Consider the following 26,840-nt stretch of genomic DNA (forward strand, 5'->3'; position numbering starts at 1 on the left):
TCTGATGGGCATTCCCAGCACCTCTCTCTCTCTCTGATGGGCATTCCCAGCACCTCTCTCTCTATCTCCCTGATGGGCATTCCCAGCACCTCTCGCTCTCTCTCTCTCTCTAAGAAGTGTTTCCAATACTCCTCTCCCTGATGGCATATTCCTAGCATCTTTCTCCCTGAGACTGTGTTCCGAGGATTCTGATCTCTGATGAGCATTTTCGAGATCCCTCTCCATTGTTCTGTTTCTGGAATCCCCTCTCTGTGTCCCCAGGTCCTACCATGACATTGCCAGTCCCATATGCGCCATCTTTCAGTGCCTATTCCCTTCCCCATCCAGAGTAACTAGCAGTCAGCTTCTCAGTTTATAAGTTCTTTGCTAGGCCAACTCAGCCTCTGGCACCTCACAAAGGTGAACAAGAAGACAGCAATGGCTGTGCCTTCTAGGAGTGGCTGGAGCAGTGGGCTGCAAGAGGCTCACAGTCCAACACGGCATGTGAGTCAAGTGAACCATCAGGATCACCTCGAAGCCAACAACATACCAAGGTATAGATCCCATTCTTATCAGGTAGACATCAGCTCCATTTACAGGGGAGGAAATTGAGGAGCAGGCTATTTATGTAATGAGGCCAAGTGGCAGAAGCAGAACGCAAACATAATGACTACAGTTCTCCAAAGTGCTCGGATGAAAAAGCCCACCCCAAATGTTACACATTACACACCGCCCAACTCCATTACATAACATTCTTGAAATAGAGTAGAAAACATGTAGGGGGCTGCCAGGGGTCAGGGATGGAAGAAGGAGGGAGTGGGATTTTGAAAGGGCAACAAGTGACGCCCTCCTCATGCTGATGGAACTGTCTGTACTTGAAGTGGGGGGGGGGGATGAGAACCTACCCATAAGATAAACACACACAAATAAGCACAAGTAAAATGAGGAATCTGAATTAGCTGTACCAATGTCAATATCCTGGTTGTGATACACTGTACCATAGTGCCGCAGGATGTTACTATTGACGGAAACAGATAGAGGGAACATGGAATCTCTGTGTTCTTAGAGTGGCTTATAAGACTATAATAATCTCAGAATAAACCATTTCATTAAAAAAAATACAGGTTTGTAAACTGTGTGCATGGTAGAACCTACCTAATTTAGTATTTAACTAACGGGACATTGCACACCCTTGGTTGTAATATTCAGAATTTGTTATTGTTGTTTCAGTTTATCTAGCAACTTTTATAAGTTGTCTTTTAAGGTTGTGGATAGGCTGTAAACTTCAAATAAAAAGTAACATCAATTTTAGCTTTCCAAAAAAGTCCTTAGAAATTCGGAGGCAGAATTCCCTTTTTGCTGGGAGATTAAGGCAGGCATCTGAAGGGAGTGATGTTTGCACTTGGTGTTGAAGAATAAGGCCTGTTTTGACAGATAAGATGGATAGGAGGAATGTTTCATATTGGAAGACCCAAAGCTCAGAGCCACCTGAGCACAGGACAAATCCAGTGTGTGCCTTCAGGAGCTGTTCTGGTCCTATTCAGATTAGGATCACAGTCCTGATCCAGACTCAACCTTGAACTATGCTGCTTTTTTAAAGAAAAAAAGTTTTAAGATAAAACTACATTGATTTTTTTGTTTGGTTTTTCTTCAGTTAAAAAAAAATTTACTTTTAAATAATCACACACACACACATATTTTATTTTCTTCTCATGCCCCTGTTCCCTTGACACCCTGCTCTCAGCCAGGCATCAAGGCTGCTTGTGACAGTTGAAGGAACATGGGCTTGACAACTGGGGTAAATTGGGGGTGATGCTACCTACTTTGCAGGGTTGTTAAGAGCATTAAGCAGCAAAGCATACACGAAGGCGCTGTGCGAATTATAACCAGCTGAAGAGACGTGAGTCACTGTTACGAATGACCTAACTCAGACTGTGGTGGACGCAATGATTATGGCTCCATATTCTGCTCTTTGGGAGCAATCACAACAGGGACAGGACAGCGTGGCAGGAAAGAGCAAAGGCGTGACCAGCTCCAGATCCACCACTCACCTGGGCCTTATGACTTTGGATGGATTGTTTCACTTGTCAGGTTCCAGTTTCCTCATCAGTGAATGGAGCCAGGAGAACCTCAGAGGGTTGTTGTAAAAATAAAATAGGACAGTTAAACAAGACACATTTGATTAACTAGGATAATGTACACAAGGTTGTAGAGGAATGGACACCATGCTTGCTTGCAAAGGACAGTTACTGATTCTTATCCCATTAAAAGGAAACGCTGGGAACAGGACAGTCTCCTGGCAAGCCTAGAGACGTTTTGTGGCTTAGGGGCAATCCCCCTAGTAACTCAGTGTTCCGGAATAAGATAAGATCGGTCACTCACTAGTAAGCACGGGTTAAACACTGATGCTTAGTACTGCCTCATGGCGGTTGTGGGGAAAGAGCACGTGGCAATCCTTAGCCTGCAGCCCTCATGTAATGACCTTAACTCTCCACACCTGTTGTGTATGTCCTTCCCTTAACTTTCCACACTTTTTGTGTATAACCTTAATAAATAGCCATTGCGGAGGGGACTCTGGGCTACCCTGCACTTCCGGTTAGCCCGCCTCCCACAAGCTCGTACTTTTAATCCATGTCACGCCTGTTTCCTTCATGCGGCCACCGAGACCAGGGCCTTCAGGGTCACGACATGAGGTGGATAAAATACATGCTGTCCACTATTGCTTTTATGATTAACATTTAAACGTTGTGCAGGGTGCCGCAACCCAAAAGCTGACCTTCACAGGTGTGGGGTGTGTGGAGGAGACACACCAAGAGAAGAGGTCATGTGTGTCACCAAGTGGGACCTGAGCAGCCTTTCTCTTGAACCACCTGGAAGGTGTGCTAAGGCTTCAAGCTCCTGGGCGCTTCTGGTGGAAGGCGACCAAGCCCAAGAGCAACAGCTGCCGTCACACCGCACCCCGCTCCCTCCACCCCCATTCTCCCCTGCCTCGAAGTGGGGTATCAGGTGTCAGTGTTTTTTTAAGTGGCTCACTGCCCGTAGCAGCGTGAGAGGAAGGTCACCTCTTGGCTTGGCTCAGATTCATTCCGATTCTACAAGCCCCAGACCTTCTACCTCTGCCCTTACCTTTGTTTTAGGCAGAGATTGTCATTTCATCTGAACGAAATGCTCGCCTCAGCCAGTCTTTTTGCTGCAGTGTTCTCGGTCAAGCTCATCTTCTCCTAGGCTCCTCCGGAAGGACTGGTGGGGGCAGCATCCCCTAAGTTCTTGGATCCTGAAAGTTCTTTTTCTACATCCTTGGTGTGGAAGGACAGTTTGGCTGGTTATAAAATCCCTGGTCTGCATTTTTGAAACTGCCGCTTCATTGTTCCCTCGCTATGTATATTCTTGAATAGTCAATGCCTCTTGAATTCTTTTGCCTTTGTTAAGTTTTTTTTTTTTTCCTGGAGGCATTGAGGCGATTTCCTTTACCTTTGAATTCTTACAGTTTTTCTAAATATGTCTTGGAGTTGATTGTTCTGGGTTAATTTTTGCCAGCACCTAGTGGGCCGGTTTAATTTGTCGATGCAGTGTTTTTTCCTGAAATTTTTTCTTGGATTTTAATTTCAAATATTAGCTTCATACCATTGCTTTGATTCTTTCTTTATCAGGGACTACAATAGTGGAAATATTATTCTTTCTTTTTGTCCTCTATTTCCATTATTTGCTCTGTGATTCTTTTTACTTCTTTGTCTCATTTTTTTGTTGATTCCCTACCTTTCTTCATTGTGCCTTACTAAATTTTCATTTATATATATTCTCCCTTGCAAATCTTGTAATTTGTTCTTTATTTCTGAGACATTTTTATCTTTTTCTTCCATTTTTCTGAACTCAACTGTTTTTCATATATTCCTGGTTTTTAAAAATATTGCCTTCTTATCTTTAGAATTTCTGATTCAAAATTTTTTTATTTCTTCAAATACATATTTGAGTATATTTAACTCCATTTAAAATGTTGTCTTATAGTTTTTCTGGGGAGAACTTTTCTTAGTTGATATGTATGGAATATGGTTTTCTGGTTTGGAGCATAATTAGCATTTTATGGATCTATTAATCTTTTCTCTTGCTTATTTGTGTGGCATCAGTGTGTTAAAACACTGTTCTCCTGGCTCGGTGGTACCCTACTCTGTCAGGGCAGTCCAGATACTTGCGTGTGTGTGTGTGTGTTTGTGTGAGCACACACACACAGGTGCACAGGTGCACATGTTGGTAGGGAGGGGCGAGCTCCTCCTGTTTCAGTTCTCTTTATCTCAGGGGACCCCAAGCTTTTCCCTATTGCTTCTTCTCCCCTTCTTCACCAAATTTCAAGGACTTTCTTCCTATTTGTCTTTTTCTTCCTGGTATCTGTGCATTTTGATAACCATTCCTTCAGATTGCACGTAACTGTAAATCCTTTCCTTGAGGTCAAAGCTGTGACGACCTGGATATGAATATTTTCAGATTTAGGGCAGACATTGTTGTCGTCCTACAGGGGTTGGAGACCAGTCTCAGGACCCTGCACTAGCCCCTCTTGTCTCCTCCTTCAGCTTCCCTTGTTCTGTCTTTGCTCACCCACCACAAAGCCTGCAGTGGGGTAAATGTGAGCAGGTCAGAAGCACGAGAAATCGTGTGCTTGGATTTAGTGACTTTTTCTCCTTCTTTTAATTTACAGTTAGTTTGAAGTTTGTACATTCTCCATCTTTAAATTTTTCTGAGGGTTACAATATATATATTTTTTCCAAAGCATTAGACATACAGACAAAATTCCACCCCTTTCATGAAGCATTGCTATTACATTGATGTCCAAACCTAGCATAATACAAATACAAGAAAACTACAGACCAATCCCACTCATGAACACTGATGCAAAAAAACACTAAATAAAATGTTAGCCAGCAGAGTCCAACACCAGATTCATACACTATTAAGACATGGGCTTCCTTCCCAAATGCAATCTTTATAACATGTGGGTCTACACGTGTTGACTGCAGGGCTTAAATCTTTGAGGTCTGCCCAGGTTTGGTATTATACAAAAAGTAGAAAATCAGTTTGCTGAGTGAAAGGATGAGTATGCATTACACACCTCAAATCCCAGCCCGATGTGATGAGAAGCTTCTAGAAGATGTATGTTAAAAGTTAACTAGTGCGTAGGGGAAAAACACTCTTACAATTGAGAGCACATTTAAGGCAACACTTTGACCCTCACAGGCAGTCTGTCCCCACCAGGAAGCCCCACTTCCTTCTCTGGATTGCACAGCAGAGACCTTGTTGCCACCACTGCTGCTGCTATTGTCCACAAAGTCCGGATCCAACCACCCTGAAGTGCACGCTCAAAAGCTGCTCTCCCCGGGCTCCAGCTCCCTGCAGTCTGTACTGAACGGACAAAGCTGCCCACTGGGTTTGTTTGGTCCATGTACTGTCCCTCCCTACTGCCCTCTCTCATCTTAGTTTATCCTGATTTCAAAAGAAATGGGGCATTAGAAAGAGGGCAGAGGCCTAGATTCTCCATCCAGTTGTACCACAGTACGTGTGAGACTTGAGGCAAGTCACATAATGTCCTTCTATCCCTGTTTCGTCCTCTGTAAAATAGGTCTTCATCCTGAACAGGGCTGTTATAAGGATGAAATGATGTAGTCTTCTGAAAGGGAGGGACACACACAAAAAGTGTGAGGCTGTATGGTCCTCGTGGAGTGGGGAAAAAAATCAATAGAGTCCCCCAGGTAAGCTTTTGGCCATAAAATCTATCGCTGATTACCATTTAATAAAACATATATCCTGGCTCAGTGCAGTGGTTCATGCCTATAATCTCAGCACTTTGGGAGGCCAAGTTAGGAGGATCACTTGAAGCTAGAAATTCAAAACTAGTTCAGGCAACATAGTGAACTCCATTTCTACAAAAAAAAAAATTAAAGATTAGCTGGGTGTGGGGGTATGCACCTGTAGTCCCAGCTACTTGGGAGGCTAAGCCAGGAGGATCACTTGAGTCTAGGAGTTTGACACTGCAATGGGATATGATTGTACTCCAGCCTGGGCATAGAGCAAGATCCCATCAGAAGGAAGGAAGGAAGGAAGGGTCTGTCCTAATTCTTCCCCCAAAACCAAACCCCACAATTTCTTGGTACTGCATTGCCCAAGAAGCTCTAATCACTTTCATGCAATTGAGTGAATGAGAGTTTCATTTCACTCATTCTTTCCTAACAGAGGATTCCTGTGAGCAATGACAGGAACAAGCCTCATCACAGAGACATTTCTTCTGTGACTAATTCTGGGGAATACCTGTCTATCTCCTCCTAGGGTTCCAGAACAATCTACCCACTGAGAACAAAGCCAACTGGCACACTGCTCCCCACGCAGAGACTCACAGGCTCCTTCCCAAGGCTTGAACACCCACCATCTCTCCAACAAACAAAAGCCTGACATTTGCGCAGGTGCTTTTTTTAAAGCCAAAATACCAAGTAAAGATTGAAGAAATCTGAATCTCAAATACACGAATCCCTGATATTTTAGACCAGGATCTCAGCCGAGGACCAAGGATACACATTCAAGACCACAGACACAGATCTGTGGCTTGGGGAGGGTTCTCTTTGCCTACAGAAATCTCTGTTGAAAGATAAGCCCACCCGGGGCCTGCTGCTTGACAAGATTACAACAAAATCTCTCCAACTGTTTATTCATTCATTAAAAAAAAAATGTTTATCCACTTCCTGTCATATGCCAGGCGCTGCGCTATGGGCTAACTGCCCCACATGGAATGCATGGAGAGGGTGGCTGCCCACAGCAGACTCAGACATCAATCAGATCCTGAATCACAGTCTCTGAATCATGAATGCGTCATTGCAATCTATGATGAACTCAGTAGGAAAAGGCCAACACTGGCTCTATTCTGGAATGAGCGTGGCAAGGAAGGCTTTACAACCCTCAGCGTTGGGCCTTGCGTGTAGTAAGCATTCGATGAATATTGAGTGGATCTGAGCCCTGAAAGATGAGTGGGAGTTAACCAGGCTGGGGTGGGCAGGGCAGGGAAAGGAGTGGTCCAGGAAGCAGTCACAGCTTGTACAAATGTCCTGAGGCAGGAAGGAGCACAGCCATTTTGAGCTAAGGAAGAAAGGTCAGCGTGGCTGGTGGGTAGAAAGCAACGGGCAGATAGTGGAAAAGATGGGGAGGGAAAGTCCTCAGGGGCCACCAAACTCTCATTTCCAGAACCGGGATTTGACTGTGATTCCTTTCAAATCACTTCCTTTGGATCTGTTGTGCTCACACATACTAACTCTTAAATACTGGTGCTAGGCACCAAAAGAGATCTGCGAGATTCCGGCCTGCCCTTGAGTGTTGGCCTTCTTGTGACATATCGCTTTCTTCAAGATGCACAGCAAGTGGAAACTGAGCACACCAGCAAAGGCGCTGGGCTGGGCGCACTCTCTTCACAGATAAACAACACCTGCTGGGATAATAGCAGTGGTCTGGAAAACATCTTTGACAAAATGATAGACTCCTACAACCCTTCTGAGCCCTGTGGAGGGCTAGAACTACCCTAAACTCCCCAGAGACACAGATCAGAATTTCAAGGGAAGAATTTCAACATCATTAGGGCTTAACATGGTCCAAACACTCTGAGCCAAGTAGAAGATAGAAACCATGTGTCCCCTCTGCAGAGGGGTAGGCAATGCTGACGGAGGGGGCAGGAGACCCAGGACAGCCCAGGTGGGGTGCAGGGTTCTGGAATCACCAACTGCAAGAGCCAGAATAGATCCCAGAGACTGTGTTCTTCAAACCTCTGTACAAATGAAAAGACTGAGCCCCAAAGAAGGTGCCGAATGCAGAAAGTTAGTGGAAAGCAAAATCTAGACTTTAGCCTATGCACTTGCCAGCCACCGAGCTTGCCACACCCTACACCCCCCCTGGTGTGCAGAGTGTCTGTTGCTGTCAGGCAACCCCTGTCAGGTGAGGGCAGGAGATACCTGGGCTGACCTCTCCCACTTTCAACATTCTGACATTACTACAGGCATGAAGATCCTCAGAGCAGAGAAGTGTGCGGCACTGGGAACGGGTCACTTCCCTCTCTGCTGCTCGGGCTGTTGTCAGTTGCAGGGAGAAACACGTGTTCTCTTATTTAATAAAACTTTCCAACCAGTGACCCAGTGACATCTTCAAAGACCTCAGCTCCTCCCATCTTGCCCCTTGAACACATTCAGCAGGCAGACCTGTCCTAGGCCAGGTGTCCTCGTGGTTTTAAGATGCTGCAGCTGTGCAGATGCCACCTCCAAACTCAACAAAGGCTGGAAGAAGAGGTTCCCTTGGCCCGAGTTCTTCCTCATAGAAACCTGTTCCAGTCACAGAAAACAGGGACAGGATTCGACCTTCCCTGAATCCTCTGGGGGCTGAGCAGACATCTAGACAAAATCAGCCCAGATAAAGCAGAGCGGGATTTTGAATCAGGAGCCGCCTGCCTCCTGGGGTTCCCAGCATCCTCTCTGTCCTCTGGGCCATTTCATTTTCAGTTGCTCTGAGGCAGGAGTTTGAAGGCCAGCAGCACAGTCAGCACAAAGGAAGCTGCTTCACCTGGACAATAGGGACGTCCTGTGGAGTTGATTATGACGGATTTAAATTCCGGCTCGGCGCCTATAGCTCACCCGGCTAAGGCGCCAGCCACGTACACCTAAGGTGGCGGGTTCGAATCCCCAGCCCGGACCCGCCAAACAACAATGACGGCTGCAACCAAAAAATAGCCAGGCGTTGTGGCGGGCGCCTGTGGTCCCAGCTACTTGGGAGGCGGAGGCAGGAGACTCGCTTGAGCCCAGGAGTTGGAGGTTGCTGTGAGCTGTAATGCCACGGCACTCTACCCAGGGGGACAGCTTGAGGCTCTGTCTCAAAAAAAAAAAAAAAAAAAAAATTCCACTTTGTTTTGTTTGATGGAAAAGTCATATTTGAAACTCACACTTTACCCCCTCCAGGAGCCTCTGCTGTTCAGATCCAGCACTCCTACAAGCCCGTTGGATAAAATAAATGAAAATGAGAACAGAAAGATTTCTGTGCTATTTGTCCTTAATATCCTGGAGTAGGACTTGGATTTATTTATTTGGAACAGTACTACGACTTGTAAAGCCTTATCAAAGCTCCCAGTGTTATAAAAACATCTAATAAAGGCAAGTCTTAAAAACAAAATCTGTGCAGGAACTGAGCTTCACTGTTATCCTGTGGCTGGACAAAAAATAACTACAAACAAAAATTAATGTGATATCTCTAAAGCATCAGATGGTTTCAGTAATTGTGCTACAGCATAAGAGTCTGTTTCACGGACTTTGCAAATACAGTGACAACTGCTCATTTTGTAAGAGTGCTCTGTGTGTGTGAAAATATATTACCCAAGGACACTGTGACCTCTCTTATTTATAGAGGGCTGCTTCTAATCTACTGCTGACAACCTCTCACGGTTTGCTGTTCCCTCCATCGTAATGTTCAGAAGGACCTGGGTAGGGCTCCCACACACTGCTCACCTCTCAGCACCCCTGAGTGTGCAACCTGCCAAGCGTGTACCACCCCCCCACACCCTGTCCGCAAGAATCAGATGCAGCTTCTCTGAACATGGCGTCTCTCACACCCTCTCTGCCTTTGCATGAGACTTCCCTTCTGTCTAAAATACCCAGCTGTTTGCCTGGATCATTGCCACGCATCTTTGAAGCCCTCTTTAGAATCCTGTTTCAAATCAGCCCCATCACATCCCTAAGCCCACCCCCATGCCACTCTGGGTGACTGCTCAAAGGACCCCTTGGTGACTCCTCTGGGCCCTGGGTGATCCCTGTGTTGCACCCATTGCTGTGCTAAGTCAGTGTTGCCACCGTGGGCCCTTCCGTGGGTCACCTTCTTTGGTCACTCCCCTGTCCATGGGTGGAGGCCAAGGGAACGTGTTCCCTGGAGCCCACACGCCTGTCCATTTGGACCATGCTCCTGGTGCCCAGCATCCAGGATTCCCACCCAAACGGTCCCAAGTCTGCTTGAGGTCCACCCTTCCACAGAGACAGGCATCAGCGTGTACCCCCAGGGCCTGGGGATCTGCTTAGGAGGCTGTGGGTGTGTGAGGTGTCCCACCCACAGGCAGGGGTCTCTCATGCCGCAGGAGAGAAGAGAAGGGGGTGGACCTGGAGCCCACAGAGTCATGGTAGCAGCCATTGTGTGGCCACCTTTCCACGTGAAACCCCAAAGAGCCCAAGAATTCTACATTCAGACCTTCCTTGCAGACACAGATGTCAAGGTTGGAGAATGGGGCATGTCTCACGGAACAGCCTGTGAGTTAGGCTGGTGATCTTGAAATACTTAGCAGTAAGGATCGTGGCCACCTAGCCATGTCCACCCTCACTCTGGCCCTGCAAATGTCTGATGTGACCATCCATTCTCCTGGTGGAACTTCAATTCCAGTGAATGTCAAAGTGTGGCTCACCTTCCAGATTTTGGGGAATCCAAGTAATAATTACCTCGTGGGCACCTTAAGAGCAGACTGAGAGCTCTGCCCAGGGGCACCCATCCCCTTAGGGAGGCTTTTCTGGAGAATGTTCTACAGTGTTGACAAAGTATCACATGAAACAAAGTGAGAGTTCCAAGCAGGCTGGGGTTTGATACAAGTTGTTCCTATTTGAAAATTATGTCCTGACAGTACTGGTATTTCATTTTTTGAGGTAATAAAATGAGACTCATTCCGAGATGATAAATTCTGAAGAAATGTTCCCTTATTAGTGCTGTGGTGACTTGACACAGCTCGCTGTCTGTGGTCTCTGCTGACACTGGCCCCAGGGGCTATGCTCAGAGACCTGTCTGCTGGTCACAGTGCTGCCGCCGCAGACCCCCCAGACCTGGAGATCCGAACACTGGCTGTGGCAGGACCAGGCACGCTGCCCAGGGCAGGCATGGGGATCTGTGTTGGTTAGGGCCTTGTGTTGTTTGGTTTTTTTATTAGTTTCCCAGATGCTTGTAAGGGATGCTGGGAACCACTGTGTGGAGGCCATTGCCCCAAACCATAAAGGGGCCCAGATTTCAGTTCAGTGGACCCTTCCCACACGCCGAGCACTATTCCATTTGATTTTACATAGGATTTCATTTTCAACTTTCACAGCAATCCTGTGAGATAGGAACACTTATTCTCCTCTCCAACAGATGAGAAACTGCAATAGAAGAGGGCTGAGTGATTCACTCAAGTTCACGGAGCACGTTAGCGGTGAATCTAGGTTAATTAAACACTTCTGGCCCCAAGCCCAGCAGACGTCCATGGAAGCACTGTGGAAATGGCACACTTGAGAAATCACTTTGGCTCTCAAAGTGTTAGCCAGAGTGCTTATAGTTCAGCTTTCTCCTCAAAGCAGTCAGTTTGTCAGGAGAACTCCAAGGGGCTATGCATTTTCCACATTTAAGAGATGTCTGGCAATAGCACTTAGAGACTCAGGTGGCTCCATCAGCGATGAAATCAGGGCTGGCAGAGAGAAACCCCTGCATTTCTAAAAATTTCAGTTTCTGAAGCAGTAACAGACCATTACTGGGGGAAAACAAGCTCTCACTCCATTAACAACGCTGTGTAATGCAAGAGCATAAAAAAGCTTTTAAAGCTTCATGAGCAAACACGTGAATTTTCTCTCTCTTAAAAAAAATGAAGTCCCACCTGTAGTCCCAGGTACTCGGGAGGCTGAGATAAGAGAATCACCTAAGCTCAAGAGCTGGAGGTTGCTGTGAGCTGTGACGCCACAGCACTCTACCAAGGGCAACAGAGTGAAACTCTGTCTCTAAAAAAAAAAAAAAAATTGAAAAAAATGAAGTCTCCATTCCTGTGATGCTTCACTAAGGACAATGTGTTCCACCTCCATCCAGGTTAGTACAAATGCTGCAAAATCTCCATTTTTTTAAATGGCTGAATAATATTCCATGGTATACATATACCACAGCTTGCCAATCCATTCCTGGGTTGAAGGATATTTAGGCTGTTTCCACATTTTGGCAATTGTAAATTGAGCTGCGATAAACAGCCTAGTACAAGTGTCTTTATAGTAAAAGGTTTTTTTCCCTTCCAGATAGCTGCCCTGTAATGGGATTGCAGGATCAAACGGGAGGTCTAGGTTGAGTTCTTTGAGGGTTCTCCATACTTCCTTCCCAAAAGGTCGTATTAGTTTGCAGTCCCACCAGCAGTGTAAAAGTGCTTCTTTCTCTCCACATCCACGCCAGGATCTGCAGTTTTGAGATTTGCAATATAGGCCATTCTCACTGGGGTTAGGTGATATCTCAGGGTGGTCTTAATTTGCATTTCTCTAATAATTAGGGATGATGAGCTTTTTTCATGTGTTTGCTAGCCGTTCATCTGTCATCTTTAGAGAAGATTCTATTCATCTCTCTAACCCATTGATGTATGGGATTGCTGGGTTTTTTCTTGTGGATTAATTGAAGTTCTATATAGATCCTGGTTATTAAACTTTTGTCTGATTCAAAATATGCAAATATCCTTTCCCATTGGGTAAGTTGTCTATTTGCTTTGGTTCTTGTCTCCTTGGCTGTACAGAAGCTTTTCAGTTTCATTAAATCCCATTTGTTTATTTTTGTTGTTGTTGCTATTGCCATGGCAGTCTTCCTCATAAAGTCTTTCCCCAGGCCAGTGTTTTCCCTATTCTTTCTTTGAGGATTTTTATCATTTCATGCCTTAATTTAAGTCCTTTATCCATCTTGAATCAATTTTTGTGAGTGAAGAAAGGTGTGGGTCCAGTTTCCGTTTTTTACATGTGGATATCCAGTTGTCCCAGCACCATTTATTGAATAGGGAGTCTTTCCCCCAGTGGACGCTCTTGTTTGGTTTATTGAAGATTAGGTGGCTGTAAGTTGTTGGTTTCATTTCGTGGTTTTCTATTTGATTCCAAATGTCTATGTCTCTATTTTTGTGCTGGTACCATGCTGTCTTAACCACTATGGCCTTGCACTACAGCCCAAAATCTGGTATGGTGATACCCCAGCTTTGTTTTTATTACTAAGAACAGCCTTAGCTATACGGGTTTTTTCCTGATTCCATACAAAATGCAGAATCATTTTTTCCAAGTCTTGAAAGTAGGATGTTGGTATTTTAATGGGGATGGCATTGAATTGGTAGATTGCTCTGGGAAGTATAGACATTTTAACAATTTTGATTCTTCTCAGCCATGAGCATGGTATGTTCTTCCATTCCTTAATGTCCTCTGCTATTTCTGTGCTTAGGTTTCATAATTTTCTTTATAGAGGTCCTTCACCTCTTTTGTTAGGTATATTCCTAAGTATTTCATTTTCTATGGGGCTATGGTGAAGGGAGTTGTGTCCTTAATTAACCTCTCATCTTGGCTGTTGTTAGTGTATACAAAGGCTACTCACTTGTGGACATTGATTTTGTATCCTGAGACATTACTGTATTTTTCAATGACTTCCAAGAGTCTTATGGTTGAGTCTTTAGGGTTCTCTAAGTATAAGATCATGTCGTCAGCAAAGAGGGAGAGTTTGACCTCCTCTGCTCCCATTTGGACGCCCTTTGTTTTCTTGTCTTGTCTAATTGTATTGGCTAGAACTTCCAGCACTATGTTGAATAGTAATGGTGACAGAGGACAACCTTGTCTGGTTCTAGTTCTAAGAGGAAAAGCTTTCAGTTTAACTCCATTCAGTAAAATATTAGCTGTGGGTTTGTCATAAATAGCTTCAATCAGTTTAAGAAATGTGCCAGCTATGCCTATATTCCTCAGTGTTCTAATTAGAAAAGGGTGCTGGATTTTATCAGATGCTTTTTCTGCATCTATTGAGAGGATCATATAGTCTTTGGTTTCACTTCTGTTGATACAGTGAATAACGTTTATAGACTTGCATATATTAAACTAACCTTGCATCCCTGGGATGAAACCTACTTGATCATGATGTATGACTTTTTTGATGACAAGCTGTAATCTATTGGCTAAGATTTTTGTTGAGAATTTTTGCATCTATATTCATTAGTGAAATTAGTCTGAAATTCTCCTTTTTATTTGGGTCTTTTCCTGGTTTTGGTATCAGGGTGATGTTTGCTTCCTAGAACATGTTGAGGAAGATTCCTTCCTTCTCAATTTTTTGGAATAATTATTCCAAAAAAAAGTTTGGAATAATAATTTTTTTTTTTTTTTAGTAAGCTCTTTTTTGAAGGTTTGATAGAATTCTGGTGTGAAGCCAACCGAACCACGGTATTTTTTTGTTGGGAGATTTTTTATTGTTTGTTTGATCTCAGTGCTTGAGATCTATTTCATCTGGGCTAAGTTTAGGGGGAGGGTGTGATTCCAAATATTGATCCATTTCCTTCGCATTGTCAAATTTCTGGGCATAAAGTTTCTGGTAGTATTCAGAGATAATCTCTTGTATCTCTGGCATCTGTTGTTATTTCCCCTTTATCATTTCTGATTGAGGTTACTAGAGATTTTACTTTTTTATTTCTAGTTAATCTGGCTAAAGGTTTATCTTATTTATTTTTTCAAAAAAACAACTCCTTGTTTCATTAATTTTCTGAATGGTTCTTTTGTTTTCAATTTCATTGATCTCTGATTTAATTTTGGATATTACTTTTCTTCTGCTGGGTTTAGGCTTAGATTGTTCTTCTTTTTCCAATTCCATCAGATGGCTTGTGAGTTTGTTGATGCATTTTCTTTCTGTTTTTCAAATGTAGGCTGCTAAAGTGGTAAGTTTTCCTCTCAGGACTGCTTTTGCTATATCCCATGGTAACTTGTGTCTTCATTGTTGTTATGCTCAAGGAAGTTAATGATTTCCTTTTTTATTTCTTCCTGCACCCAACTGTCATTCAGCATAAGGTTGTTTAACTTCCATCCTTTTGTGTAAGGTTGAACATTTTTGTTGGAGTTGAGTTCCACTTTTAGTGCCTTGTGGTCTGAGAAGATGCAAGTAGAATTTCAATTCTGTTGAGGTTTGTTTTGTGTCCTAGGATATGATCAATTTTGGAGAATGTTCCATGGAACAATGAGAAGAATGTATATTCTTTTTTTTTTTTTTTTCCAAATTTTGGCCGGGGCTGGGTTTGAACCTGCCACCTGCAGCATATGGGGCTGGAGCCTTACTCTTTTGAGTCACAGGCGCCATTTGAGAATGTATATTCTTTATCTTTGGGATGGAGTATTCTATATACGTCTATCAAGCACAGTTGTTCTAGGATCTCATTTAAGTCCCTTATGTCTTTGTTTAATTTCTGTTTAGAGGATCTGTCCATCTCTGAGAGAGGGGTGTTGAAGTCCCCTGTTACTATGGTGTTTTAGGATATCATTTCATATTTATTCAAGAATCTGGGAGCATTTTAATTTGGTGCATAAATATTTAGAATTTAAATGTCTTCTTGTTGTATTTTTCCCCTCACCAATATGGAGTCACCATTATTGTCTTTTTTGACTTTAGTTGCTTTAAATCCACATGTATCTGAAAATGAGATTGCAACCCTTCTTTTCTTCTGAATTCCGTTTGCCTGAAAAATTGACTTTCAATCCTTAACTCTGAGTTTTAATTTGTCTTTTGATGTGAGGTGTGTTTTTTCTGCAGACAGCAAATAGATGGCTTATGTTTTTTAGTCCAATCAGCCAATCTATGCCTCTTCACTGGGGAATTCAAACCATTGATTGACATTTATTGAGATAATTGATAAGTATGATCACATTCTAGTCATCTCATTTTGTGAAAGTCCATTGCTTAGTTTTGTCTTTTGCATCATTGTGGAAACTAGGTTCTGTCCTTTAATTTCTGGGTGTTTACTTTGCTGAAGGTCCATTGTGACGGTCAATGTGTAGAGCAGGTTGAAATTCCTGTAAAGCTGGTCTTGTGGCAGATTTCCTCAATGTTTGCCTATCAATACAAAATTTGGTTTCTCCATCAATTTTAAAGCTTAGCTTAGCAGGATATAGAATTCTGGGCTGACTGCTATAGAGTGTATATTCAAGGCAACTTGCGTCTGTGCTCAGTGGCAGCCATTCTCAAACTTTGGACTTGAATAAAGTATATATTGAATCACATTTTCTGAATCTTTATTTAAGGTTGGCAATCCATCAAGGACAGTAACTACCGTGGTTTCCAGTGCTTTGGCCAAACCTCAGATGCGTGGCCTCTTGGCCAGGCGCCTGCGGATTCATATTGTTGGAGCATTTGTTGTATCCCTGGGGGTTGCAGTTTTCTCTAAGTTTGCTGTGGCTGAACCAAGAAAGAAGGCATATGCAGATTTCTACAGAAATTATGATTCTATGAAAGATTTTGAGGAGATGAGGAAGGCTGGTGTCTTTCAGAGCATAAAATGATTTTGAAATATAAAGAATTTCTTTGGACTGATTTACATAGATGTTTGTTGCTGACCTGTGTTCCTGAGCTATGAATATGATTGATAAACTATTAATAAGTTCAAAAAAAATAGAATTCTGGGCTGGAAATTGTTCTGTTTAAGTAGATTTAAGACAGATGATCATTGTCTTCTGGCTTGAAAAGTTTCATTAGAGAAGTCTGCGGTCACCCTGATAGATTTGCCACTGTAGGTCAGTTGGTGCTTACTCCTGGCAGCTTGCAAAATCTTTTCTTTTGTCTTGACTTTAGATAGATTCATCACAATGTGCCTTGGAGAAGGTCTGTTTGAGTTGAGGTGACCAGGGGACTGCTACCCCTCTGAAAGGAGTATGTCAGAATCTTTAGTAATATTTGGGAAATTTTCATTTATGATATTCTCTAGAATGGCTTCCATCCCTCTGGGGCACTCTTCTTCCCCTTCTGGGATACCTGTAACTTGTATGTCTCATGCTTCGTAGAGTCTCATAATTCTGTCAGTGAACGTTCTGCTCTCTCTTCTTTTCTGCCTTTTTATCTGAGTTATCTCAAGAGCTTTGTCCTCTACCTCTGAGATTCTTTCTTCTGCATGGTCTAATCTGTTGTTGATACTTTCTATTGCATCCTTAAGTCCCCTAATTGATTGCTTTGGTTCCTTCAGCTCTGCTATAACCTTTCTATATTCTTCATATTGTTCATCTCTTATTTGATTCTGTTTTTGGATTTCTTTTTGGTTATTTTCCACTTTCTCAGCAATATCCTTCATTGTTTTTTGATTGTTTCCCACTTTCTCAGCAATTTCCTTCATTGTTTTCATCATCTATATTTTAAATTCTCCTTCTGTCATTTCTAACATTTCTTGATATGAGGAATCCTCTGCTGCAGCTACCTCACAATCCCTAGAAAGGTTACTCTGGACTGGTATTTCACGTTGCCAGGAGTTTTCTGCTGATTCTTCTTCATGAGCGTTTTCTTGTATCTATTTCCTTACCCTAATTTTCCTTTCACTTCTTCTTACTCTTTAAGTTACTGTGCCTCTGGCCTAAAGTTCTAATGAGTCCTTTTGGTACAGAACCAGAAGGATGAGAAAATTGAAGAGCAAGAAAGGAAAAAAGATTTTAAAAAGAAATAAAAAAGAGGGCAGTGCCTGTGGCTCAAAGGAGTAGGGTGCCGGCTCCATATGCTGGAGGTGGAGGGTTCAAGTCCAGCCCCGGCCAAAAACTGCAAAAAAAAAAAAAAAAAAGAGAGAGAGAGAGAGAAAGAAGAGGGGGTGAGTAAAAGAAAATATTGACAAAAAGAAGAAAGGCACCGAAAGAAAGAAACAGGAGTAATATAGGTGTATACAGGGTACTATGACCCAACCTTAAAGACCCCCAACCTCTGGGGGTGCTGGGTTGGGTGATTCCCTTGAGGTCAACAGCTCTTTGCCAGTCGGATCAGACACAGTACCCTACCTCCATCTGGTAGAGAAGAAAGACAAAAATACTATAAATCATACCGAAACAAACAAGCAAAAACCCTTATGGGATAAAATTGGGGGAAAAAAACAAATGATAGGGGCAGAAACACTGGCAAAAATGAAATTCTAATTTTTAAAGAAGGCAAAAATAGAAGATTGTATTTAAACTAGAATAGTGAAAAAAAGAGGGAAAAAAGAAAAGAAAAATGGGGTGGTGCCTGTGGCTCAAAGGAGTAGGGCACCAGCCCCATATGCTGGAGGTGGTGGGTTCAAACACAGCCCTGGCCAAAAACTATAAAAAAAAGAAAGAAAAAAGAAAAATGTTGAAATTAAGAAAAAAAAACCCCAAACCAAAAACCAAACAGTATATTGACATAACCTAGGAGACCTGGAAAAATAAACTTGGACCCACTCTTCTGATGTTAACAATTGGTGATATATTTGCACCTGCTCAGGGGTCCATTGTCCTAAGACAAGCAGCCCCAAAGTGCAGGGGTTTTTGTCTTTTATACCTTTTTCTGTGTACAAGGAACCTTGCGGCAAGGCACAGTCAACAGGGTTACAGTTTGGGTTTACAGTTTAGGTATCAATGGTTACAGCTTGGGTGGCAGTGGTTACAGTAGCAATGGTTACAGTTCAGATAGCAATAGTTACAGTTTGGGTAACAATGGTTGCAGTTTGGGTTCTTGTTCTGAAGTCTGTTCCTGGCAACCCTAGGGGGAACGAGGGGGCCTGGGAACAGGCTGAGAAGCACGTTCTCTGCCACCCTGGGGGCCCATGAGAACAGGCTGGGTTTCAACAATATATATCTTGCTGAATATTGTCTGGGCAACAGGTGATCTTCTCAGGTATGAGATGTTAATCACAATGTTGATACAGCTATACAAGATGGAGACTGGAGGCCTCTGCTGATCTCTCATTCCCTGCAGGCTTGGGAGCCCAAATGTCTCCTCACACTCCAAACTATGAACCTTGGCCCAGCAGAAGCTTTCCAAGGAAAGCACTTATCCCTGGGATCTCTCCTGATGTGGCTGCCTTCTTATCCAGTGCGCCAAATCCAGTTTCCCTTTATGCCCCTGAGGGCCAAGGCTGTTCATCTGCCAAACACTTGGATCTCTGCACTTCCCCAGTGTGTCAGTCCCCGCCTTTGGGCAGCTCAGTCACTAGATTACTCGCCCAAGGTTTTCCAGCTGATCCTCATGCTGCAACATGCAGGGGCAGCTCCCCCGCAGTTGGGTGCAGGGAGCCCACAGCTGAATGATCTTAGCTCCTTTCCTGCTCAGTGGCTCAGTCCAGGGCCCCAGACAATGCCCAAAGTCAAATGCACACTGGCCCAAGATCCCCCAAGGCAGTTCAATTGAGTTCCCAAGTCCAAAAAAACCAAAACAGCCCACAGGTAAGGCTTTTCCTGCTTGCAGTCTCACTGTTGTTATGGTTACAGCTGCAGGCAGCCTCCACTGAACGCACTTAGCACTTGCCAGTTTTCCACCGCTTCTGTCCTCCTCGTGGGGTCCAGAAGTCTCTCACTGATTTCCCATGTCACCAAAGGGAAGCCTCTGGGCAAAACCCACTGGCCAGAGATGCTTGGAGTCTTCTCTCCCCACTCTCACTGCGGCCGGCTGCACAGAAGCTGTTACTCTTAATGAACCTGCCTCTTTGCTCCTTCTGAAAACTTTATGGCACCAACATGAAGGAAAAGAATCATGTGTCCTCTCTGCATGAGTCCATAGTCACTGGTTACAGCTGATCTTCCAACCAAAGGCCTGGCATCTCCATCCTGTCCAACTCAGTTCAGGTTTCAGGGAGCTGCATCTACTTTGTATTAGGTATTCAACTTTGCTGTGAGGACAACTAATGACAATTAATGACATGGTGGGGCATGGGGAAAGGGGAGACCAGACGGTGAAGGAGGGAGGGGTGAGGGAAAGAAAAAGAAGAAAAGAAAATAGTGACTAATTGGATTTAATTTTGACCAAAGTACATTACTTAAACAGTAATTTTTAATTCAACTTGTTAATATGTTTATGATACTACATCCTCATTTATAAATGAAATATGTTTGTAATTTTCTCTTTATAATAATATATTTTCTCCGATTTTAATATCGGGTGTATCCAGATGAAATAGAATGGTTTTGAAGTATTTCTTCTTTTTCTATTGTCTATAAGATTTGGCATGATCTGTTTTTGAAATTATCTTTTATTTATAAATATTAGTTGTCTATTTTTTGAGACTATGGGGAAAAATAAGAAGTTAACTGATGACTCCATACTGAACCTCAGAGTTAAAGCATTTTATAATAGACATAGTCTTATTTGACAATGAGAATGTTACTTTCTTTGCATTATTATGATTGCTTAATATTTCAATGCAGCAATCATCTGATTTCTTTCCTGAATGTATTTATCTTCATTCATTCCTTATGAGGTTTTTGTTTCTAGTCCTTATCCTAAACATTGTCAGTGTTATTAAATTTTAAACCTTTTTAATTTCGTGAAGGCAAAAAGTGGAAACCTAATAAACACACATATATGTTTAAAAAAAAAGAAAAAATGAAGTCCCTAAACAATGCTTAGCCCTTAGAATGGTCTTCAAACAATGTTTTTTATCATTAAGGCCACAGATGCATGTGCATTTATTCCACAGACATAACTGCGTCAGCTTGTTCTCTGTAATGCCTTCAGGAAAACGAGCACATGAACACCAACTATTCAGAGATAACTTCAGGAATGAGATCTGCTTCTTGGCATTACTAGAATCCACCTCCCAAAAGACCTCTTCTTTCCAGCAGAAAGGTCAGGTGTTGCCCACCTTTCTTCTGATCCTGTAGGTCTCATTTCTTTATTACCAAGCAGGGAACACCTCTCTTTCCACTCTGATTTTCATTAGCTATTTTTTCTTAGATCTCTTTCATTCCTAGATACCCTGATATCTGGGCACCCTAATATTTCTGTGGAACAAAGGGAAGGGTCATTTTAGTTCTCATCCTGAAGACATTTTGGGGGGTCTCAGTTCTCCCCCAAAACAATCAGCATTTTGCCTTTCCTGGGTATCCCTCTAGAGCAGTGGTTCTCAACCTTCCTAATGCTGCGACCCTTTAATAATAGAGTTCCTCATGTTGTGGTGACCCCAACCATAAAATTATTTTCGTTGCTACTTCATAACTGTGATTTTGCTACTGCTATGAATCGAAATGTAAATATCTGATGTGCAGGAGATCCCCAAGGGGGTAGCGGCCCACAGGTTGAGAACCGCTGCTCTAGAGGCTGTGTGGATAAACACAGGACAGATATACACTTTTTATACACAAATGTTTGCAAACTATATAACTAAACTCTGTGCTTCTAAAATATATGTGTAAATTATATATATATATATGTTATATAATTATATGTATTTGAAGGGCATTGCTATATTAATTTCTTTTACACAGTCACATTTCTGAATTACCTGTACTTGACCACTTATATAGATTGTCTTGCTGGTTCTTTTGGGTTTTTCAGCTGAGCAATTATATCTGATAATAATGATAATTTTATCTCCACCATTCTAATATACATGCCTCATTGCTCTTTTTTACCTAATTGGTATTAGATATTTAACAATGTTAAATAAATAATGTAGTAGATAATTCATAAAAATTGCCCATATCTAGGCCACAAAGAAAACTTTAGTTAAATTTCTAAGAATGGAAATTGTATAAGGAACATACTCTGAGCATTTGCAATAAAAGTTGTAACATTGGCTCAACACCTGTGGCTCAAGTGGCTACGGCACCAGCCACATACACCTAAGGTGGTGGGTTCGAATCCAGCCCAGCCCTGCCAAACAACAATGACGGCTGCAACCAAAAAATAGACAGGCATTGTGGTGGACGCCTGTGGTCCCAGCTACTTGGGAGGCTGAGGCAGGAGACTCGCTTGAGCCCAGAAGTTGGAGGTTGCTGTGAGCTGTGATGCCACAGCACTCTACCCAGGGGGACAGCTTGAGGCTCTGTCTCAAAAAAAAAAAAAAAGGTGTAACATTAATAATAAAATAAACCAAAACCTTCTTCTACCTGGAATTTTAAAAGATACTATTAAACAATTCTTTGGACATATGGGAACTATAAAATAATTCATAAAATAACAAAATGCAAATATGGTATCAGAATCAACACGAGGATAGGAAAATTTACAGAACAAAATTTCTATGACAATGAAAGTGGGAAAAATAAAGGCAATAAGTTAAATATAAATTCAAAAATAGCTAGAAAACAGCGTAAGCTAAAAAGAAAGCAGAAGAGAAAAGTGAATAAAGATAAAGCAAGGTAAAGAGCTGGAAAAAAGGAAAACAGTAGAAATGGTAAATCAAAAATCTAGTCCTGTGGGTAAAAAATACCAACAAAATAGCCCCATTACCAGCAAACCTAATCAAGAAAGAAAGCACAAATACACAAAATAAAAAGGGGTAACTGGAAAATAGCCACCAAAACATAATTTCTTTTAAAATGGTGAAATTCCATTGAAAAACTCGTGCAAATAAATATGAAGACCTGCATGAAATGGCTAACATTCAATAAAGATTACGCAACGCTGACCCAGCGGACAATCCCAAACACCCAGAGGAAGGAGTTACAGAGCTCCACACACATCCCCCAGCTGACCAGGCCCTGATGCTTTCACAGGAGAACTCTACCCACCCTCTTAAGACTAACTAATCCCAAAGTTCCTTATATTATTCTATAATTTAGAAAAAGTAAGAATTTCTCCAAATTTATCGGAGAAAGACTTCTTGGAGAAATTTTGTAAGTAAAACGCATTCTAGCTCACGTATAATTTATCTTCTAGAAAGAGACAAGTGCTAGTTCTTCCCACAAGGAAGGAGAAAGTAAGTCACGAGCAGAATGTCACCTCTCAGGGGTGCTCTTATACAAAGGGGGTGCCTGCCCGGGCCGCCCCCACGACAGGGCTTCTTGAAGCCACATTCTGAGCAAAGCCCCCAGGGACCTCAAAGGCTGGGAAAGCGCTCGTCTTCCATCTTACTGACGGGTTCTGTTGGGTTTTAAGAAAGCTATTGATAGTGCACTTTTCTGGACATGGCCAACCTGACCGGTTTCCTGACTAGTCCCAGTAGCTTGAGGTTTTCATGTGTCTCCATCCACTTGTCAAACAGCGACGTCGCCTCGCCTTCATCAGTGCTTGTGGGACCGGTGTTGATGGAAATGGAGGGGAGCCGCGCTGGGCAGCGAGGGTTTGGGAACAACTGACTTGAAACGGCCAGGATACAGCTGGGAGCCACCGCACTTGCCTGAGCATGATGTGATGCAGCCCCGCGGATAGAAACAGGAGCTGTGTCTAGGCCAGAGCCACCTAGAGCCCAGAGCCACCTAGAGCCTCCCAGAGCCACCTAGAGCCGCCCCGAGCCGCCCAGAACCTCTGCTCTCGGCTCCCTCCCATTCGGGGACGATTCAGCCCGAAGCCGGTGGGTGGCGCTGCGGGGCAGGTGTCCGCGCAGGGCCCAGAAGGGCACCAGAGCCCAGGCTGGGAGAACCGCGCTCTTGCAGCTGGCCAAGGGGGCATCAGGGCCCAGCAGCGGCGGGAAGGCATCTGACCAGGAGGGTGCCCTTTCTTCACTCTGGTTCCAGCTGATGGAACTGGTGTGTTGGTTAGTGATCCCGGGTGGCAGAGAGTGGCGGGGAAAGGCACCCATGCGGATGGAGGGGCAGGAACCAACCCAGAGCCACCGGGGAGCCCAGGCAAGGCGGGGAGGGCGTCCACCTGGGGACAGCCCAGGGTGAGGTGTCCCCAAGGTGAGGAGACCAGCCAGGTGGGGTTGCCCAGCCAAACGTCAGCAGACTCTCCGCCTTCCTTCCTTCTAACTCATACACACATAGGTTTCGCGTCCGCATGGTTTTTTTTTTAACAGGTAGTATCATATGATTTTGTTTATATCTAGTTTTTCCCCCATCAGAGTATCCTGGAGTCAACCACACAAGTCATACACACGCACGTAAGTTCTGTCATGAGCGGTGCCGCGTTTCACAGCACAGACCGACCAGCACAGCACCTGTCCTCGAGCCCCAGACTGAAGGTCATCGGAAGTTCCAGTTTTTCACCATAAACGACGTCATAACAAGCACCATTGTACACTGAAGAAAAGAAAAAGAGAGGGTAGCGGAAACCAAAAGGTCTTCAGTTGAAAAATGGGCCCTGTGAGGAAATCGTTATATCCTTATAGAAGAATCAGTTGAGACTTTTAAATCTGTGAAAGCTTATATATCAGTAACCAGCTGTCTTTGCGTTCTACAGGGAAAAATAATCAGGCAATTTTTTCAACTGTGGGGGAAAAAGAAGTTGGAATCAGAACGAACACAGAGACTCTGCAAGGAGCAGCTAGCAGGACATAGCCCAGGCACTGTGGCACCCACTAGTGCCTTTCAACTGTGCTCAGCCCTGGCCCCAGACATCCCCTTCAAAAAGGAAAAGTAAAAGGGGAACAAAAAAAAAACAGTGCAGAAAAAGCATGGTCAAAGGAGCACAGGTGCAGTAGTGGTGCCTGCAGGGCCAAAGGAGATGGGAGTTGCCACCTGTTTCTGCTCAGAGAGGGGAGCATCACTGCAGCTAGTGCCGCACCTGGCCAGCTCCTTTTCTAATAACTGGCTTAGCTGTTTCCATTTGTCTCATTCTGACCCTGTGTACAATTTAAAAGGGCACAAATGGGTGATGGAGTCCCGGGAAGCTCAGTTTGGACAGCCCCAAACATGGAGTAGTGGAAAGAATTCCAGATGTTCGTATCTGAAGGGCAGCAGCTGGTATACGGGAGACCATGGTCTGGTCCCAGCTCTGCCTCAAGGTGGCCAGGTCACCTACCTACTCAGGGTGTCAGTGTTCTCACCTGTGAAGTGCAGGTAATGACCGGATCCCTCAGAAGGCTGCTGCAGGATAATGTCCATGCAGGCTCCGCCTCCTCCTCTGTGGGCTGAGCCAGCCTGGGCAGGATGCCACCTATGTGACCTCCAGCCCCCTTGCCTCAGGATAGGACAGTGCTGATCCATTCCAAGTCTGTGGCTCCCTGTGGGCTCAGGTCCTGTTGGAGTGAGATCAGTCTGCTCCTTTGTCCAGCTTCTTCCTCTCCCAGGATGTGCCTCCCTCACCCCCTTTTACCCTTCACCCAAGAATTCCTGTCTCAGACTCGGTTTCTGGGGGACCCAACCAGAGAACACCACGTTGGTCAGAAAGCCTGGGAACAGCACAGACTGAAATGTGAGCGGGAAGATTTACTATTCTCACCAGACCTATGTAGAGAAACAGGCACCCGAGTCACCTGAGCCAGGCTCAGACAATGGCATAGGACACACCAGCACGCCAGCATGCCGAGGAATAACTGGCCATGCCTGCTTCTCCAGCAGCTCTACCAGTGGCACTACTGGCCCCAGCCGGCCAGCAGCCTCAGCACAGTGTGGAAGGACAGTTGACCAAGTCATGACTGTGCTGGAATCAGACCCACTTCAGGTCATTGACTGAGTGTAAGGGGCAGAGATCGCAGTTCCTTTCTATAGATGTCTTCTTTTCTTCCTTAGTAATGGAGTCCTGCTTTTTACCAGGACACCTTGCCACTGAAGAATAGAGACTACCTTCCCCAGCCTTCTCTGAAACTGGGTGGGGCCATAGGACCAAGTTCTGGCCAGCGAGATGCAAACAGAAGTGTTGTGTTGGAATTCTGTCAGTGTTTCTTAGTCTGCTGAGGAAGCCCTTTCTTCCTCACTTTCTCCTTTCTGCTGCTTAAACTGTTGATGTAATGACTGGAACTATGGCAGCCATCTTAGGCTGTGAGGAGGTTGCCTTGAGATTGGAAGTTGTACCAAGCAAAATAGAGGATAGAAGGAGCCCAGATTCCTGAGGACCTCACAAGGCTACCACACCAGCCCTGGGATGCCTACTTCTTTTCTGTGAGATGATAAACCTTTGTGTATTTACGCCTCTAAGGCTAGGGTGCTATCACTAGCAGTGAACCTAACCTAACAGATATAGTTCGTGGCATTCTGACTATTCTGCACACTAGAAGTCCATTTGTACCATCTTGGCCTATCTTTACTCTCATCTATAATGTGCCATCCTCAGCACCTAGTAACAAGTTTTACAATGTTTTATCCGCCTTTGATATTTTTCTTCTTTCACAGAAATAAAGCATTAGTAATATCTTTAAGAAGATAATATCAGCCATTACCATCTTAGAAAGTGTAAATATTTCAGGAGTGAAAAGGATCTTTTTGACCAAATACTGGTGATGATGAGTGTTAAGTGACTGCAGGGCTGTGACTAGTGTCCAACACTGACTGCAAGGCCTCCCCTGAGAGCTACTTGCCCACTTGGAAGTCGCCCTTGCTGGTCCAGAGAGGGCAACACAGAGGCCAAAAGAACTATGATCAGGTCGCAGCTGTGACAAATAACCACCCAGTCTGGGTTTAGACATATCTACCACTTTTCCAGACCTCAGTCTTCTCATCTGTCAAGAGAATGGGTCTTGGATCCCTCTGAGGCCAAATGTTAGTGACTTTATGGTCAGATAATAACAATGTAGATACCATGACAAATCATTTTCTCTCCAGTTTCCCGTCCATCATGAGTGAGGAGGGAGTGCTCAGAGAGGATGCACAGCTGATGGAGAGATACTAAATCTTCCCCCAGTGCTAACTAATCAGGGCAGGTCTGCAGTGCTCAGCCCTGCAGGTGCACTGGCCAGATCCTGATTAACTGAGCAATCACCATCCACCATCCCCATGGCAACAGACCCAGGGTTGTTCCGTGGGGTGAGTCGTCTGAAAGCACATAGATTTCCTACTCCATGTTTGTTGATGTCTTATCAGTATTTCACAAACTCCAGGGAGTAACTTGCTCTGAGTCTTTTCCAGAGTTTCAAGGTCCATGGTTACTGCTCTTCCCTTTGATTCCTTCAGAGTACCGCAGGGCTCATGGGCACAGTGAAAGAGGACAATGAAGGAGGCAGCCATGTCCTCGGGGGAAAGAGCAGCAGAGAGGGTCCAGACATGTGTGCACAGATGACAGTGCAATCCAGGTCCGAGGCTATAGCT

At 43.9% G+C, this 26,840-nt stretch overlaps 1 pseudogene; it reads right to left on the minus strand.

Moving 5' to 3' along the window:
* Positions 1 to 26,840, minus strand: part of LOC100945452 — a 66,762-nt pseudogene that overhangs the window by 32,597 nt on the left and 7,325 nt on the right.

Source organism: Otolemur garnettii, unplaced genomic scaffold (assembly GCF_000181295.1).
Source record: "Otolemur garnettii isolate 467f Iridium unplaced genomic scaffold, OtoGar3 scaffold00022, whole genome shotgun sequence".
Classification (NCBI taxonomy): Eukaryota; Metazoa; Chordata; class Mammalia; order Primates; family Galagidae; genus Otolemur; species Otolemur garnettii.